This window comes from Podarcis bocagei (genome assembly GCF_964188305.1).
Source record: "Podarcis bocagei genome assembly, chromosome: 16".
NCBI lineage: Eukaryota > Metazoa > Chordata > Lepidosauria > Squamata > Lacertidae > Podarcis > Podarcis bocagei.
This window is the reverse complement of record NC_138142.1, coordinates 2,255,371-2,262,677: the sequence shown is the minus strand read 5'-3', so window position 1 is coordinate 2,262,677 and position 7,307 is coordinate 2,255,371. Positions and strand designations below refer to the sequence as shown.

Sequence of the window (7,307 nt, the reverse complement as noted above, 5' to 3'; positions counted from 1 at the left end):
GAAATCGGGACCAGCTTCCCCACCAGAGCACAGTAGGGGGGAGGAGTCGCAGGCATCGGGAGCTGGCGGCTCGCCGCAAGGGGGAAGTCAGGAGTTAGGATTGGCCACACCTCCATCGGGGAGCGAGGAAACGGTCAAGAGGAAGGTCGAAGGCTGCGCGCGCGCGCCAAGTTCAAATGCACAGGAAGGCGGCACAGTAAGCAGTCCGGATAGGGAGCCAGGTCCTAAAGCCCGCCGCAAAGAGGGAGCAGAGTCCGGGGGGTCGGCGTCAGAAGAGTCCAGGAAGGAAGAGACCACGGGGGGTAGAGGGACCCAGAGGAGGAAGGGAAGAAGGAAGAGGTGGAGTAAGGCTAGAGTATTAAGTTGGTGTACAGGAGGCGGAGACTCAGACGGAGCTTCGCCGGTCTAGCTTCTAAGACGTAGAGCTGCACGCTGCGGCTTGAAAATGGAACTTGTAACTCAATAAAGACTTTTGTACAGTAATACCGGCTAGCGTGGTCCTCTGTGAGCTGGGACCTGGAAGCAGCTCTGACAATAGTTTATAAAATGAGAAGAAAGATTTGATTTAGAAAAAGTGCCAGGCAAATGCTTTAAGATGGTTAAAATAAAGCTGACAGTTCATCAGAAGTACAAGGGGGTTTGTGTGTGTTGTTCTGTGTGATAGCATTTGTTCCAGAAGTCGCCTGTGTCTCCTTTGGTGGAACAAAGGCACCAGAGGTACACTCCGCCTCTGCCTTTTCACAGGCACAGGTGCCTTCGGGGACTCCTGAGGGTGGCCCCCCTCCTGTCAGGGGATGGGCAAGAGTGGAAGGTGCCTTATACGAAGTCAGACCATTGGTCCATTTAGCTCTGTGTTGTCCACAAAGACTGTCTTTCTTCTTGTTCAGCAGTTGTTCCTCCTCCAGAATGCAAATATCCCTTTGCAGTCACCTTTCCAGTCAGGAGGCAGGTTGCATTTGATCTGGCACAGCTGCTGCTGCTGCTGCTGGGATTCCAGGAGCGGGGAACCCGAGCTGAGGACATTCTTGTTGCTGCTCTGATGGCTTTCTCTCTGCCCACTGATGATTAAGTGATACCTGCATTTAGCACAACGCTCCGCCCCCCCCAGCACACAAGGTCTCATGGGCACCTGCACCCCTCCACCCCAGCTCTTCTGGGGCCAAAGACTCCTGCTTGAGTCAACATCTGGCTGGCCCACCCCCTGTGGGAGATGTTGCCCACTTGATCCACATTGGGGACTGGGAGGGACAAAGGCCCACTGGGCTGTTTCTTTTGAGCAAGGGAGGGAGGGAGCAGCCCACAGGGACAGGGGCTGCTGGTGCCCCTCTGTGTGCCAGCACTCAAGAGAGCTGCCCTCCTTGTGCTCCTCCACTTGCTGAGTGGCCAGGCAGCACTTTCACTGCCAGGATTGACATTCTTTGCATACCTAGGGCATGTTTGTTTTGGGTTTTCTTGCCTCCCTTTGCAAAATGCATTCGAGGAAATTACATTTTATCCTGCATTTTTTGGTCATGAAATGCAGGCAACTGTTTTTGAGGGAGTAAATTTTTCATGACTAGCACTTGGATACTAACTAAAAAATGACGGCTTCTTGGATTTGATTGCACTCTAAATATGTGCCTGCAACTAAGGGAGGCGGTGATGGTTTGGAGGTGGCAGGTGGAGGAGAGGTGAAGGTGTTGAAGGAGGGGGGTGTCTCTCTCTCCTAGAGCACTGCTTGGCCTCCTGTGTGGATTCCACGCCTTCGGACAGAGGTGGGGGGGGGCAAGAGGCAGAAGTCCACCTTCTTCACACAGGAACAATCCTTAATTGCATGGGGGAGCAACAGTGGGCACCAATGAAGTTGGTGGGAACTTGCCTCATTCTGCTCATGCGCTACGGTGGTCTGGAGTTCCACAGGCCAGAGTGTTTCTTCATTTGGGAACATACCCAAGCTCCTTTTCACCTTGGTTACTGCATGGTGTTGGGAAAAGGAGGGGGAGCTTGTGCAAGAGAGGAAAGGCTGGGTCTGGCCTGGCAATGCCTCCTGCTCCGTAGAGCTCAGGAAATGACTCCATCTGTGCCAGGTAAGGCAAGAGCTCCCCATTTGGTTGAATGTCTGCATACATCAATTGATTCCCTAGAATTGGGACACCTCCTCCCCTGCTGAGAGGAGGGGACAGTGGGTGGACGTTCTTGGGAGGGGAGTCCAGGCTCAACTGAGAGGGGGGGTTCTCTGCGCTTGAAATAGAAGGAAGGGCCATCTGTTCCGCTGGGTGCCAAGATCAGCTAGCATCTGCCTCAAAGCTTCTCCCACTTGCGCTCTGGCATTTTAGCACTAAACTGGAGCAGGCGGCTGGTGGAAAATTTGCAGAGGTTAAGCTGTGGGAGAAACTTAGTTTGCAGATGTGCCCAAGAAAATGACCTCTGTCCTACCAAATAAGTTATAGCCCAGCTGGTCATCAGCTGATCTGGATCAAGGTAAAAATGGGGGGATACAATCTATTTCAGAGAAACAGACCAGACAAGAAAGGAGGAGGAGTGGCGTTATATGTCAGGGATGTGTATACCTGTGAAGAGATCCAAGATTCAGAACCTCAAAGCCAAAGTGAGAGCATTTGGGTCAAAATTAAGGGAGAGAAGAATAACAGGGACCTCATTGTGGGAGTTTACTATAGATCCCCAAGCCAAACAGAGGACATAGATGATGCCTTCCTGGTACAGATGGCCAAGCATGCAAAAGGAAGGGAGATAGTAGTAATGGGGGACTTCAATTACCCGGATATTTGTTGGATGTCAAACTCAGCCAAGAGCATAAGGTCAAACAGATTCCTCACTGGCCTTGCAGACAACTTCATTGTCCAGAAAGTGGGAGAAGCAACAAGAGGAACAGCCATTTTAGATCTGGTCCTAACCAATGTTGATGATCTGGTTAGTGGGGTAGAAGTGGAAGGATCATTAGGCGCGAGTGATCATGCTCTTCTGAAGTTTACTATACAGCGGAAAGGAGCAGCCAAGCATACTAGGACTCAATTTCTTGACTTTAAGAAAGCCGACTTCATAAAACTTAGGGAAGTGCTGGGTGAGATCCCATGGACAGTAATACTAAAAGGAAAGGGAGTTCATGATGGCTGGGAGTTTGTTAAGAGGGAGATACTAAAAGCACAATGTCAGGCAATACCAATGAGACGGAAACATGGAAGGTGCCTAAAGAAGCCAGGGTGGCTATCTAAAGAACTTCTAACTGAGTTAAGATTTAAAAAGGATGTGTACAAAAAATGGAAAAGGGGGGAAACCACCAAAGAGGAATTCAAACAAATAGCCAGCACGTGTAGACACAAAGTCAGAAAAGCTAAAGCACAGAATGAACTCAGGCTTGCTAGAGAGGTTAAAAGCAACAAAAAAGGCTTCTATGGGTATGTTCGTAGCAAAAGGAAGAACAAAGAAACAGTGGGGTCACTCAGAGGAGAAGATGGTGAAATGCAAACAGGGGACACAGAAAGGGCTGAACTCCTCAATGCCTTCTTTGCCTCAGTCTTCTCCGATAAGGAAAACAATGCCCGACCTGAAGAATTTGGAGCAAATGATTCAGCAAAGGAAACACAGCCCAGAATAACTAAGGAGATAGTACAAGAATACTTGGCCAGTTTAGATGTATTCAAGTCTCCAGGGCCAGATGAACTGCATCCAAGAGTATTAAAAGAACTGGCAGATGTGATCTCAGAACCACTGGCAGTCATCTTTGAGAATTCCTGGAGAACAGGCGAAGTCCCGGCAGACTGGAGGAGGGCAAATGTTGTCCCTATTTTCAAAAAGGGGAAAAGAGAGGACCCAAATAATTACCGCCCAGTCAGTCTGACATCAATACCAGGGAAGATTCTGGAGCAGATCATTAAGCAAACAGTCTGTGAGCACCTAGAAAGGAATGCTGTGATCACCAATAGTCAGCATGGATTTCTGAAAAATAAGTCATGTCAGACTAACCTGATCTCGTTTTTTGACAGAATTACAAGCCTGGTAGATGAAGGGAACGCAGTGGATGTAGCCTACCTTGATTTCAGCAAGGCATTTGACAAGGTGCCCCATGATATTCTTGTAAAGAAGCTGGTAAAATGCGGTCTTGACTATGCTACCACTCAGTGGATTTGTAACTGGCTGACTGACCGAACCCAAAGAGTGCTCATCAATGGTTCCTCTTCATCCTGGAGAAGAGTGACTAGTGGGGTGCCACAGGGTTCTGTCTTGGGCCCGGTCTTATTCAACATCTTTATCAACGACTTGGATGATGGACTCAAGGGCATCCTGATCAAATTTGCAGATGACACCAAACTGGGAGGGGTGGCTAACACCCCAGAGGACAGGATCACACTTCAAAACGACCTTGACAGATTAGAGAACTGGGCCAAAACAAACAAGATGAACTTTAACAGGGAGAAATGTAAAGTATTGCACTTGGGCAAAAAAAATGAGAGGCACAAATATAAGATGGGTGACACCTGGCTTGAGAGCAGTACATGTGAAAAGGATCTAGGAGTCTTGGTTGACCACAAACTTGACATGAGCCAACAGTGTGACGCGGCAGCTAAAAAAGCCAATGCAATTCTGGGCTGCATCAATAGGAGTATAGCATCTAGATCAAGGGAAGTAATAGTGCCACTGTATTCTGCTCTGGTCAGACCTCACCTGGAGTACTGTGTCCAGTTCTGGGCACCACAATTCAAGAAGGACACTGACAAGCTGGAACGTGTCCAGAGGAGGGCAACCAAAATGGTCAAAGGCCTGGAAACGATGCCTTATGAGGAACGGCTAAGGGAGCTGGGCATGTTTACCCTGGAGAAGAGGAGGTTAAGGGGTGATATGATAGCCATGTTCAAATATATAAAAGGATGTCACATAGAGGAGGGAGAAAGGTTGTTTTCTGCTGCTCCAGAGAAGCGGACACGGAGCAATGGATCCAAACTACAAGAAAGAAGATTCCACCTAAACATTAGGAAGAACTTCCTGACAGTAAGAGCTGTTCGACAGTGGAATTTGCTGCCAAGGAGTGTGGTGGAGTCTCCTACTTTGGAGGTCTTTAAGCAGAGGCTTGACAACCATATGTCAGGAGTGCTCTGATGGTGTTTCCTGCTTGGCAGGGGGTTGGACTCGATGGCCCTTGTGGTCTCTTCCAACTCTATGATTCTATGATTCTATGATTCTATGATTCTAAGGTACATATTACACCAAACCATGTGTGTAGCAGTGAGCTCGGCCAGTGTGGCGGAATTTGGAGCACACCATTGGGGATTTTTTTGGGGGGGGGATAGGGCTGAATGCTCCCTTGCCCATCTCCCACAAAATGCACCTGCCTCCTTAAGTGGCTGGTCTGGTGTGACGTGGAGGGGTGGGCTGGGGGACGGAGCCCCTCCCCCTCTTATTGTGCTCCATGGAGGAAAAGCAGCCTCTGGGGCAGGGTGGGGTGGGGCGGAGGGAGCCACCACAGAGGCAGAGGCTTCTCTAGTAGGCACCTGTGGGGTACGTCGTAAGATAGAGTTGCAGGGGGGAAACCTAGAACAAAGAACGGAAGAAGTCTTGTCAAAGACAAATGAACTCCCCCTTTCTATCTTAATGGCAAATGCAAGGGCAGGGTTGCTGTGGCAGGATGCCTTTGTGGTCAGAGCTGCCTCTGCTTCCCATGCCTGCCTCTTGGTGACATCTCTTCAGAGAGTTGACCGTTTGGGGGACAAGTTTGGGGCATCTCAATCATGGCTGGCAGGGTCATGTACCATCTGCCCAGGAAGCATTTCATGGCTCTAGAAAAGAGCCTGTGTGTCCATCACCAGTTGGCCATGTTTCCTGTAAGCAAATGGTTTGGCCTCCCTCTCTGCCTATGGAGCAGAAACCGGGTGGAGCAGTGTTTCTGAGTGGGAATGTGAAGCGTTGGGGTGAACTTCAGCCTTGATTGCAAGAATCAAACCCCTTTTATGCAGTCAGCTCTACATACCAAGAAGAGGACTGTTTAAAAACAAAGATCCATGTTGGCTTTTGCTGTCTGATCTTGGTTTCAGCAGAGAGGAGCAGAACTGCCAAAGCAGGAAGAGATATGAGGTGCTGGCTGGTTGCTTCCCTGGCCCACAGCTGCTGCAGCGACAGTCGGAAGAGATGCTGCGGGGGGGGGGGGAGGTGGCATATGGTGCAGGAGGAAGCATCGTGGAGAGATAGGGTGGGCGGACATGCTGTTATTAAAAGCAGCTCTCATTAACCCCTCTATTTTCTTGGAACCAATTTCAGAGGGAAACAAGTAATTAATTAGAGTGAGGAGGCTACATCTCAATCTGGGTGCCTCTGTGAGGCATCCTACAAAAACATTGCATTGCTTCACTATGCTCTGTTGAGCCACAGTCTGCCTTCAAATGTGCCATGCGCAGAGGTTCAAGGCAACACACTGTGACTGAGACAGACAAGGAGTCTTGCCCTGGGGGGCAAGCGAGAGACGTCTGGGCCAGATGAAAGGGGAACTGGATCCATTCAGGGAGAGAAGAGGCTCCATTGGACTGAAAGATGGAGTGGCTTTCTTGATTCAGGACATGAGCTGATGACTGGTGCCCTGCATTGAGGGGGAGGCAGGTTTGGAGCCGGGTGGGGGAGAAATTTGATTCTATTCTCATCTGAAGCCGAATAGATCAAATTCACGTTTTCTGAAACAGTATGTGAACTGAAACACAGAACCTTCCTTTGAAATTCATAGTTGCCTGAATGCTGTGATGCAGTTCTTCAGCCAAACTATGTTTACAAAAGCACATGAATTAGGAGGAAGTGTGCAGCACAGTGATGTGATGGAAGATGGAGCAAGCTTGTTTTCTGCTACTCTGGAGGGCAGGACCCGAACCAATATTACAAGACAGGAGATTATGACTAAGCATTAGGAAGAATGACAGGGGAACAGACTCCCATGAGAAGTGGGTGGACTCTTCTTTCTTGGAGGTTTTAAAGCAGAGTTTGGTTTTCCATCTGTCACGTATGAAGCAGTTCCTGCCTTGCAGGGGGTTGGGCTAGATGACCCTCAGAGTCCCTTCCAACTCTATAATTCTTTGATTCTATGAGAACTGAAATGGAGAGATCTTTCCATCCTAGTTTTGAGAGTGTTGTGTGACCATGGTAGTCCTCTCAATATGTTTCAGAAATAAAGGAAGAGCACTGAACCTTCTGAACAGCGCTTCCCGTTCCCCACTGGTTGCTTGTTCCTATCCCAGACAAGCTGCACTTGCAGCTCTCTGGGCTCTGATGTGACCCCAGCAGGGCCCTTGGCAGAGCGGAGCCTGCAGCCACCTACGGGTGGCATCTCCTGC

The 7,307-nt window shown here is 49.3% G+C and overlaps 1 protein-coding gene across 1 annotated transcript in view; it reads left to right on the top strand.

Annotated features, from left to right (window-relative positions):
• The window catches only part of TTC28 (tetratricopeptide repeat domain 28), a gene marked incomplete at its 5' end in the record, with an annotated part of 138,037 nt that overhangs the window by 35,273 nt on the left and 95,457 nt on the right, over window positions 1-7,307 (top strand).